Source organism: Euprymna scolopes, chromosome 15 (assembly GCF_053919585.1).
Source record: "Euprymna scolopes isolate OS-2025 chromosome 15, ASM5391958v1, whole genome shotgun sequence".
NCBI classification, from domain to species: domain Eukaryota; kingdom Metazoa; phylum Mollusca; class Cephalopoda; order Sepiida; family Sepiolidae; genus Euprymna; species Euprymna scolopes.
This window is the reverse complement of record NC_136496.1, coordinates 128,653,912-128,666,815: the sequence shown is the minus strand read 5'-3', so window position 1 is coordinate 128,666,815 and position 12,904 is coordinate 128,653,912.

The following is a 12,904-nucleotide window of genomic DNA, read 5'->3' as shown; positions in this document are numbered from 1 at the left end:
CGAGTCTGTAGACTAAAAATTGACAGAGTTATTGCGTAGGGAAATGTACATAGATACACAGATACACAGACACACACACAGAGACACTTTCACTTTTATATATATAGACTAGGATGGGTGCCCGGCGTTGCCCGAGTGTTTTGAGGTGTATGCTGAGTAAAAAAAAAAAAAAAAAAGGTCATTTTTTTTAACTTTGACCCCTATTATAGATATATATATATATAGTAATGATTAAAAAATGACTTGGGTGCCATCAGCTAGAACCGAAACCAAAACATTTAGTGTGCAAACCTTATTTGTTACAACCTGTGTCTAGTCGTTGATAAAGTTAATTTAAAGCGACAGTCACATAAGAAGGCCACGTGTACGCGTGAGAGACAAACAGGCGGATATCTCGTTCCGCTACATCAGCCATTTGTATTCTAGACTTTCCCATGTTTCCATGTGAGTATGACTACACTCCAAAAAAGCTGCTCAATCTTTCACAACTGAAGCATGTTATCGTGCTATTAACTGTTCCGCGATGTTAGATGAGTCATGAGTCACGGCACGTCTAAATAATAACTGTATGCTTCCAACCTATCAAGTCTGCACATGGTGTCATTCTTTGTTGCTTTGAGTTTTACCAGAGATCATAAAAATATGAAAACAATAAAAAAAAAAAAAAAATATTAAATGAAATAAAATTTAATGAATTATAACAGGTTATCACAAACATTGATTGATATTATATTTGAACATGACAATGTTGTATCTCCCAGAGAAGCCATCTTGTGGCAAGGTGTTACATAGATGTTATAGTCCCCCCTCGCCAAACTTTCACAAGAAACACTCGTCTAGCTGAAAACACCATCAATAATTTAACCCACTCTTTATCTGTGCCCTAAACCTAAACGTAGATTCCATGAACAAAGCTTCTTTCTTAGAACTGCACACCTGTGGAACTCTGTTGTTTTCCTGTTTTTCAGCTGACTACAATATGTTCGTCTTCAAGTCCAATGTAAACAAGTTCTTGATGAGCCATTCCTCTTAAGTAATCCAATTTATCAAATTTCGACTACTAACGATTACTACGATATTGTCCCATTGGCTACTGTACACTTTTTAACCCTTATCCTTGAGTGGCCTCTGGGCCTTGATAAGTGATGACTCCTATATAAAAAATACATAAATAAATGAACAATCCTCGGGGTACAGTGAATTATATGCGGTAGTGCTTTTAATTCTGCATTGGATATGGAAACGTGAGAAGCAAATAGTGAAACACGTTTTCTTTTTTTAGATAAACAGATTTCGATTAACAGTAAAGCAGACGAAAGTGTTTCGTTTCGTGTTATTTGCCAAATTTTATTATTATTGCTTTTAAGGCAATTTCTGTTTTTCTATGTACTTAGTCGGGACGAAACGGGAATGATCTAATATTTGCACTTGTTTCTTATGTAAACGTGAAATATCGGTAAATCAAATTTCGATCATATTAAGCCAAACATGGTCAGCGGAACAAAACGATCTATTATTTCAGTTGAAAATTCCAAGGTTGCGAATGAAACGCCAACCTGCTAGTGAGTGCAATATATTAACTGTTACAACAAGTTGTTTAAAAGAAAGGAAAAAGGAGTAGAATGTTGTGAAAAAAAAACGTACAAGTTAAAGTTTTTCTTTTAATTTATGTTCATCCCAAACAAGGCACGCCGTCACTTGGATGTAACAGGCTACTATTTGGGACCTTGCTTAGGAAAGATGAATAAGATGTTGGTTTACATTTGAACTTCTGCTTCTCAGTACAGTCATGGAAGCAGGTAACAGGCAGGGAATTCCAACGTCAAGGTGTACGAGGGAAGAATCTATTAGAGTAGAAAGCTTTCTGGCATTTAGAGACCTCAACAGTGAAGGGGTGTGATTTTGTTGCTAAGAGAGTTTGTCAGGGGTATTTACATCAAGGGGGGGGCACAAGTGCAATGACTTCATCAGAGCAGATTCCATTAAATACTTGTATAACATGCACAGAGATGCAACATTACGGCGATGGGGCAGGGGTTGGAGATTAGTTAACAAAGCGGGACTTAGATTGAAGACTCTTTTTTCGGACCCTATCCAAAAGGGAGATACTAATGATAGATGCACTATCCCGTATGTGGCAACAATACTCCATGCGTGGGCGAATGGTGGCCTTATAGAGGTACAGGATACTCTCAGATATGAGTAATCTTTTAACACGATAGAGGGAACTCACCCAAGTATTAATAAAGTACTATCAGAGAAACAGATTACTGGAGAATATGTTCCTCCATTTTTCATCCTACCCGGGTAACACTAAGTAGCCCTGCTAATGCCTATGTTCTGTTCGTTAACTATGGTTTGTTCCTTTATTAATAACATACACCTTAATCCATGAGAGGTGATGGTGTTTTAGTAGGTAATGACACGGACTGACGACATGGGTGTTCCAAGTTCGAATCCAGTTCGTACCACAAAAATCACTTTCACTTATGATTTTGGCAACCTTCACGTGATCCCTCCCGTAAGCACTCAATATCTTTCTAGAAAGAATTCTGACTACAAAAATATCGGGGCAACCAATGCCAACAATAGAATCTTTGGATTCATATGACATGATGCTGATGATTGTTATCCAGTTTAATGGTTAACATGGATCATTTTCTAGTCAAGAGACATGAACTTGGTCCATTTCTCATCCAACTTATGATCCAACTTATGACCCAACTTATGACCCAATTTATGACCCAATTTATGATCCACGTTATCGTTTAAATAACCCTTCCGCAGTAATAAGTTCAAAAGTTTGCGTTGAATATTGCTTTGAAGCGAACGTAACTGTTTTAGTTCAATATTATATCTAAGCAAAGGATAAAAATAGCTCAAGTCTACTGGAAGAAGACATAAAACCGCTTTATCGGGTTAAAACCATTGGCGTAAAAATATTTTTATAACAGAAAAGACTAGAAAACTAAACTTTCTGAATCATCTGTTTCCGTTTGGTGCGGCCGGATAGAAACTGGTTTGCGTAGGACGTGCGTGCGAGTGAAAATTGTCTCCTCTTGACCTGATTTGACCTTAATTAGAACAGGATAAGTAAAATACTACATTTCCGCTTTTGAAAAAAATCAAGACATTTTTTAGGGGGGGGGGGGATTAAATGTAACCTTTGTTGGCAAAATGTTTAATAATATTTTCGTATTTTTGAATTTCTAGACAACGCCATTTTGTTCATTTATTATTTAACTAGCTGGCCGCCCGGCGCTGCCCAGTCATATATTGATTATTATATTTTATGAGGAATAATTTGCCTGGTGGACTAATTCGCAAAAAAATAAATAATAATGATAATGTCATTAATTAAATATCCGTTTGTGTTTGTTTACAATATTCCGTCAACTGATATTTGGGCTTGACGTTGAATGCCTTGGAAAAGTCACTTCTGATTAGTATTTAGTTTTAAAATATGCAAACGAAGAAATGATTTGCAACGATTTTAAATGGTACGTCTTATTTTATTGTAAATTGAATTCATTAATAAGAAAAAATTCAAATAAAATTGTGAGGTAGACACGGGCTTGAACTGGCGATCATTCAATCTGTAGTCTGGGGAAATTCAATTATTAAGCCACATCTCCAGTTAACAATAAATCTGTTTTTTTTTTTTTGTCTTTTTTTTAAGAAATGATTTGCTAAAAAAATTTTATCTTCCTTGCCGGTGTAACGTAAAATATTCCCCTGTAAAAATTATTTTTATCTATAAGAGAGAAAAGCTATTGTTAAGATCAGATTTTTTCGATTTTTCGATACTTATCGGATGAATTTCTGTACAAAACATATCTAAGAACACTGCCAGACATATAAATTAGCTTTGTGTAAAATTTGCAAAAGATAGGCTCAGCCGTTCCGGAAACTATGAGGAAGGAAGGAAGGAACTCACACACACACACACACACACACACACACACACACACAGTGACTTTTACATAATAATAATAATAATAATAATAATAATAATAATAATAATAGAGATCATATTTTTGCATTTTTGTATGCCAATCTGACATCATTTTATTTATTGTTTTATGATGTTTTCGTATTTTGGAATGCCATTTTATTTATTGCTCAATAAAATTTTCGTATTTTGGATTTTCAGATAATCTTTTTATTGATGGGTCATCGAGACCGAAGTCTACTCGAGTACACGGGTTAGTGAAATAGCCTTTTAGCAAATTGAAAGTTGAAGAATCCTATTAGGGGATTAAGAATGGTTAATGGAACCAAGTTTGGCTACTTGTGGGATCGGTTGATGACAAGAATCTTTTGACATTGAATTTGAAGACAACCGTGTTGTAGTCTACAGGGAAGACGGAAAGCCATTGTAACAAAATCCTGTTCGTGGGAATTCCGCCTGACGCTTTGCTTTTGGAAGAGGAAAGAACGTTATTTTAGCGTGTTATTATGTGAATATTTTACAAGGAAGGACAATAGATTGGAATGGAAGAAATAATCCACTATCTATGTAACAAAAGGCGGGCGTGTGCATGGCCGCTGTGTGCAAATGACCGAGCTGTGTGCGAGTAAAGGAAAAAGATTTTTAAAAGAATAACGCATGCGCAGACTGAAGATCACGTTAAAAAGGTGGAAATAAATGTCTGTTGTTCTAATAAAAAAAGTTGTCGAGTTATTACGTGTCTTCTGTTCCTTTCGACGTATTCTGCATACAACGTGTTGGATCCCGAGTGTGAATATATAACGATTTTGGTGTCAAATTCTGAAATCTGAAATCGAAGCAATGAAGATTTCTCTGAGATGAAAAACAGTGGACAGTTCACAAAAAAATAATTCATACATCTTTGTCTCCGTGGTCGATTGTCTTCTTTCTGTCCTTTTCGTCGACTGCGAACACGTGGATCCGTACAAAGTATCAGTAGATGTTTGAAATTTCGATAGTTGGCATTATCTGTTTGTTTCCGATATCAAGTGTTCGATTCTGCCGCAATAATTTGTGGAATCTAAGAGGAGCGGCAGTTTGAAAGCAAATGGACAAGATTGTTTCTCGTGTAGTCATTCGCCCATATCCCTATATCTCTCTCATCTCTTTGATATCTCTCTCTCTCTCTCTCTCTCTCTCTCTCTCTTCATTAAAGGGCCGTCCCTAAAGGAATCAACGTGAACCTGTTGAATACTCAATAGAGTAAATACTCCTTCCTAAAGTACTGTTGGGAATTGAACAGCTGAAATGGAATTCAAATGAAGACAAAAAAAAAGCCTCACAGAGTCATCATCACATGGGAAAACATTAGCAACATTCATGGCAGTTTGATAGATTACAATTACAATATCACGGATTGATTATATCAAAATGTTGGGGAGAATCTATCTATTAATATAATATATATTGTGTGTCAGTTTGTACGAAATCTTTCTTTTTTTTCGGTAACGTCGAAAATATATCAATATGACGTATGCAATAGAAAGAGAAAAATGCTACATGTCAAGTCATTTTAACGGAAACTCGCAATAAAATTCAACTGTATCTGTTTTGCTTCTTTTTTTTTAAACCTTACAAAGCATATCTTTTTTTGTTTTTTTAACCTTACAAAGCATATCTTTTTTTGTTTTTTTAACCTTACAAAGCATATCTTTTTTTGTTTTTTTAACCTTACAAAGCATATCACCATTTGGACGTAAGGGGTTACTATTTACTATTTGGAGATTTGTCTAGTAAAGATTAACAAGATATTTGTTTATATTACATTTAAACTTCTGCATATCAGTACAGCCAGGGAAGCAGGCAGTAGGAAGGACATTCCAAAGTCTATCTGTTCGAGGGAAGAAACTATTAGAATAGAAAGCTTTCTGGCATTTAGGGACAACAACAGTGAAGGGGTAAGATCTTATTGCTAAGCGAGTTTGTTGGAGATATGTACGTCAAGGGGGTACAAGTGGAACAAGTTCATCAGAACACATTCCATTAAAATATTTGTAAAACAGGCACAGTGATGCAACATTGCTGCGATGAGACAGGGTCTGGAGCTTAGTTGATAAAGTGGGACCGATTAGAATGATAACTCTTTTTTGGACTTTATCTAAGAGGGAGAGACTAGTGGTAGCTGCACCAGCCCAAATGTGGCAACAACACTCCATGCATGGGCGAATAGGATACTCTCAGGCGTGAGTAATCTTCTAGCTCGATAGAGGGAACCCACCTTCTTTGCAGCAGCCTTTGCAATGTCCTCTATTTGCAATGTCTTGTTGCAACGTAATCATTACGCTCGAACCGTGTCCGTTAAAATTCAAACAAAGAGTTTAGTTCGAAATTCTTGCCACTAGCTATGATCATATAAACATCTCCGATCGTGAAAATCTTTATTATTATGGATAAATAGTTTAACGATAGCCTATTAGCATCCATGGTCCGTTTTTAGGACTAGGTGGATGATTAACCATATTTTACCAACATCTGAAGAAGGCCATAGGATGCATTGGTCAAAACGTGGTGAAACAACAACTATGAAAATGAGGATAACAGTCGTCAAAAGAATATATACATAAAGATTGTTGTGTCTTTTAAATAGAAACGCTGCTACAAAATATTGGCAATTACTTAAAATAAATATTGCTTTGAAACAGCTGTAAACAGTTATGAATTATTTGAAAACAATTTTCACGTCAAAAATATATTATGTGCATATATGCATAGATACAAAGATAGATATGACATAGAAAGATAGCGTGTCATGCTTTACGGCATATCAACCCTTTTCGGGTTATTTAATGCCGAAACCAGTAATTTTGGAAAAATTGATTTTATGCTTCAAGTTCTTTATGTCTTCAAATATTTATTCATGGTGTTTGGTTTGGTTGGTTTGTAGAGAAAAATTATTGGATTTTGTGTAACATTATTTAGTTTTGCAAAAGGAAGAGAAAACAATGACATCGATGTTTAGTGCATTTAAGGTCAGAAAGCCAGTATTTTTAGACAGTCTGATTTGGTAAACCCAAGTGTAATAGAGAGAGGGGGTGGAAAAAGAGAAAGGAGAAGAGAGAGAGAGAGAGAGAGAGAGAGAGAGAGAGAGAGAGAGAGAGAGAGAGAGAGAAAGTTTAAAATATTCTAATTTGTTTTAAATGTCCGTTTGGGCAACGCAGGGTTGCAATGCTCGTTTTTATAATGTTTGAACCTGATTGGTTGTAATAGGGTTTTGATCACATCAATAGTATCATTAGAACTGTTATTTCTTTGAAACTAGCTGAAATAAAATCAATCAAAACTATTTTTAATATGGAATGTCCGACATCGGCTCACAGGGAATTGTTGCCATTTCAAACGACAGAATTGGCCCCCCCCAAATTCACACACACACACACACACACACACACACACACACACATATATATATAAATATCTACATATACCTATACATATATATCTACATATATATATATATACATACATATAAATATATATACAAATATATATACATATACATATAAATACATATACATATAAATATATATACAAATATATATACATATACATATAAATATATATACATATAAATATATATACATATAAATATATATACATACATATAAATATATATACATATATACACATATAAATACATAAATATATGTATATACATATAATATATATACATATAAATATATATATATACATATAATATATATCCATATATATATACATATAGGTTCATTTCACAGTCGGATTTCGGCGCGGTTTGCTTGATCTGTGTTGGTTAATGGAATTCTTGTGTGCAGGGTGTTTGCTCAGTTGGTAGAGTGCTTGCCTTGCATGCAAGAGGCTCGGGTTTCGAATCCTGAGTTCGGATGTGTCTAACTGATGAGCCCAAATGAGGGCGAAACTCGAGTCTTGGACTTCCGGTTCTTTGACTGTCATGGCTCTTGTGAGCTGCGACGTTGTTTGGCTGTGGAATTTATTATATACATTCTCTCACATTCTGAAAATCCTATCATAAGTTGCTCGCTTGGTTAGTATTGCTGGATGGCATCGTCCTTTCGAGTTGAAACTCCTACTTGTGAGACGTCGGCTTGGGGTTATTAGCTGGTTGGATGACCGCGTCCCTTGTTGATACGAGGTAGGTTCATTTCACAGTCGGATTTCGGCGCGGTTTGCTTGATCTGTGTTGGTTAATGGAATTCTTGTGTGCAGGGTTTTGCTCAGTTGGTAGAGTGCTTGCCTTGCATGCAAGAGGCTCGGGTTTCGAATCCTGAGTTCGGATGTGTCTAACTGATGAGCCCAAATGAGGGCGAAACTCGAGTCTTGGACTTCCGGTTCTTTGACTGTCATGGCTCTTGTGAGCTGCGACGTTGTTTGGCTGTGGAATTTATTATATATATATACATAAACATATATATACGTAGAAATATATATATACATACACATATATATATACATATATATATACATATACATATATATATATACATATATATACATATACATATATATACATATATATACATATGCATATATATACACATATATACATATACACACATATATATACATATATATACATATATACATATATATATATACATATATACAAACGTATACACATATATATGTCTCCAAACTTAACAATATATATATATATATACATATATATATATATATATATATATATATATATATATATATATATATGCATACTTCAGAATAAAATTATCCCAAAATCAGTTGGTATGGAAACAAGTGATTATAAGATTTACAAAATATTACTAGCAGTAATATTCTATAACTATTATCTCATCTAAATAAGAATTGCTCGATATACAAGATAGAGCAAATAAATCAAATTTTAGTGATTGAATGACATTAAAAATATTTTCAAGTTAAAAGTTTAAGTTTCATATCAAAGATTTTTATTTTTCTAAATAAGACAAAGAATACATTAAAATTTTTATCTCGTTATCCTATAGGGTTTCTCTTCAGAGGAGAAAATATTAGCAAATAGCTATAATGGTGTAATCCTATTTGCTAAAGTCAGTGAGACTTGGAAGATCATAATTAAAAAATTGTGTGTATATATATATATATATATATATATATATATATATATATATATGTGTGTGTGTGTGTGTGTGTGTGTGTGTGTGTGTGTGTATATATATATATATATATATATATATATATATATATATATGTGTATATATGTATATATATGTGTGTGCGGGTGCATATATATGTATATATATATGTGTGTGTGTGTGTGTGTATATATATGTATATATATGTATATATATGTATGTATATATATATATGTATATATGTATGTATATATATGTATATATATGTATATATTTTTTTTAACACAGTGGAAGCAACTCAGGGATAAGGTTTATTGCAAGTACGTACATTACGTTAGTGTGGAGATTTGATGAAGTATTTACTTAAGGGGGCGGTACATTAGGAATTTGTTAACGTTGGACTTGAACAAATCCAAATTGTAGTCAGCTGGGAAGTAGGCAGACGGAACAGAGGTCCACAGGCGTGCAGTTCTAAGAAAAAAGCTTTGTTCATGGAATCCACGTTTTGATTTAGGCACAGATAAAGAGTGGGGGAAATTTTTCACGGTGGATTCGGCTAGACGGGTGTTTTTCGGGAAAGATTGGCGAGGGGGGACTGGAGATTGGAGTTCAGACGAGCACCTGGCATGGAAATAACGATAAAACAAGGATAGGCTCGCAACCTCTCTTCTGTGGGAGAGGTTGCAGGGTAGAAAAAAGGGCATCCCCCACGAAGTCTATTTTGTACTCTGTCAAGGCAGGATAGGCTGTTTTTAGCAGCTCCTGCCTAGATATGGCAGCAGTATTCCATCCTTGAACGTATTTGGCTTTTATATAGATAGAGAATTGCATCAGTAGTGAGATATCTTCTAAAGCGGTAGAAGTATCCCACCATCTTTCCAGCGACCTTGGCGACAGACTTGATGTACTTGTTCCATTTCAGATCAGGAGTAAAGGTCAAACCCAGAAGCTTGTCAAAACACAGGGCCTCTCTCAGACGAGAGCCATCCATCCCAATTGATGCCAGATGGGGATCAGAGCGTGGATAATGTAAGGATAGGAGTTGGTTTTAGATGCATTAAAGGTAACCAGCGATGTCCTCCCCCCACTGAACCACGCGCTCGAGATCAGAGGAGAGAGAATCAGAGAGAACTTTGTCATTTACAGCCTTTGATGTGTTGCCGTAGATGGTCGTATCATCAGCATAGATGTCAACAAATGATTTAAGTATGTGTTTAGGGAGGTCATTGATGTAGATCAGGAAGAGAGTTGGGCCCAGGATTGACCCCTGAGGGACTCCAGCATTAATACTGCAGGCCTCTGATTTTTGTCCATCGACCACTACTCTTATGAGCCTATCGGAGAGAAATGATTTAATGATTGAGAAAACATTTCCAATTATACCGTAGCTGGAAATCTTGTGAAGTAGACCCTTATGCCATACATTGTCGCAGGCTTTTGATATGTCAAGAGCAATTGCCCTAGAAAGGAAGCATTTGTCAAGAGATTCACTAACCCTGTGAAATATAACCGTCAGCACATCTGCGGTAGATCTTGCAGAGTGGAAACCATATTGTGTGTCACTAAGAAGGTTGTTTCTGCTGAGGTGGTTGACTATTTCTCTATTTAATATGGATTCCAGCAACTTACTCATAATACACAGGAGACTTATTGGTCTGTACTGAGAGGGAGATGACTTATCACCTGAATTCTTAAATACAGGGCAAACTGATGAGGTCTTCCAGGGAGTCGGAAAGCACCTCTCCTTAAGGCAGCGCTTAAATAGTTTCGTAAGTATTGGAGCAAGTTCTGGTTGAAGCTTTTTTAACACTATAATTGGATGCCGTCAGGACCAGTTGCTTTACTGGAATCAAGGTTCTTGATTAGCTTGGAGACCTCATGCACGGATATTTGTATGTTACCTAACGTGTTCTGTGTTATAGGAGGAAATATGGGGAGTTGATGGCTTTCGTCGCATAGGGTAGAATTAGCTGCAAAGTTCTTTGCAAATAGTTTGGCCTTGTCTAACGCTGACGAGATGACCTCTGGTTCATTGATAATGGTTGGGATAGAACGCACACTTCTGTTTAGGATCCTATTTGTAATTTGCCAAAACTGGTGGGAACCAAGCCGCTGATCAGCTACCTTGGATTTAACAGACTGGGCATATAGCTCTCTTGCATTTTTTATTACTCTTTTACAGTGGTTGCCGGCAGTCCTGAAAGCAGCTTTAGTCTCAGTGCATCTATTACGTTTGTAGCTATGGAAAAGGTGATTTCTGTGCACGATAGCAGCAGCACATTCTGGGGAGAACCATGGCTGGCTGTTAGGTTTTTGTTGGAATTTTTAGATGGTATGAATTGGTCTATGCCTACAATTAACCATTCGGTCAGATTTGATACTATAGAGGGCACTTCCTTTTTAAACATGGAGTGCAGAGGTAAATCAGATATGAATGTACGGAAGCTATCCCAGTCAGCCATAGAGTATCGGTATACAGTACGGTGGAGGGGTACGTCTGATGGCTTCTTACATTTCGTTTTTATCTTAACTGATACGACGGAGTGGTCGGAGGATCCTAGAGGAGAATGAACGGAACATGAACATAGCTCAGGGGAAGTTGAGAGAAAAAGGTCTAGGAGGCTTGCATATTGACGGGGTGTATCGGGCACACAGGTGGGTTCGCGAACAATCTGAGTGAGGTCATAAGCAATGGCAAAATCATAACAAAACCTCCCCTCATCGTCTGTCTTATTTGAATGGGTCAGCCATTCCACGTTATGGACGTTGAAGTCACCACAGATGTGGATGTTAGCCGAGGGATGTGCAGACAGGATGTGGTCTATTTTCTCAGATATGCTCTTAAAGATAGTAACTCCGCTGTTGTGGGGCCGATAGAGGGCAAATATAAATGCAGTGGTGTTAGCAAGTGCAACCTGGAAGCATATATAGGGTAAGTTAGGATCTTCTCTAGAGATATCCCTGCCACATGGGAAGCCATCTTTAATATAGGCACATATTCCATGCCCATAGCGATCTTGGGGATCAGATTTAGCTGTTAAATTAGAGTATCCGTTAATTATGAACTCATCTAGGGAAGTGGTCGGCCCTATTCCAGTTTCGCTTAGAAATAATATGTTCGGTTTCGTCTCCTGTAATTAGGTTTCAACCTCTGGAAGGTTGGAACGTAGACCCCTGATGTTGGAGAAGGAGACCTGGTAGTAGGGGTCTACGTTGGAAGATGGGGTTCTAGGTTTATTCGAGTTTTTTTTTCTGGAGATATTTCATGTTGAGATTTTGGGATTTGTGGAACAGTTCGGCATATTTGCTTAGAGCAGTACAGAGAGGGAAAGGAAGAGAGAAAAAGACAGGGAATTTTTTTTTGTAGCACACGAAAAGGTAAAGTCGTAACAATTACCCACTAATGTGGCATCGAGAGGCCCTGCCAGAGACTACTGCATGGTCCAGATCCACTCACCAAATGGCAATACAGCAGTCCCAGTACTTTGCGCCTGCTGATAGGACAGCCTCCTTAGTGGTTAATCCAAGGTTCGGGTCCCTGACTATCAGGCACATAACGTCAGCCCAGACAAAACGTTTACCTCCAGCACCCTTACTAGTGACATGGCCACAAGGACAGACATAGGGACAGAAAATTTTCCGACATCTCAGATTAATGTTCACCAAGTACTACCGACATTTAAGCAGCTTTTTCTTCACCCTTTCTCCGAAAAATCACTCATTGAACGAGGACTGAGGGACAAAAAAGGGAGAAGCGAGAGTTACTGGAACTGCCGATAACACATCAACTGTATTATCTACTCTCCATAATATATGATAACATATGTAT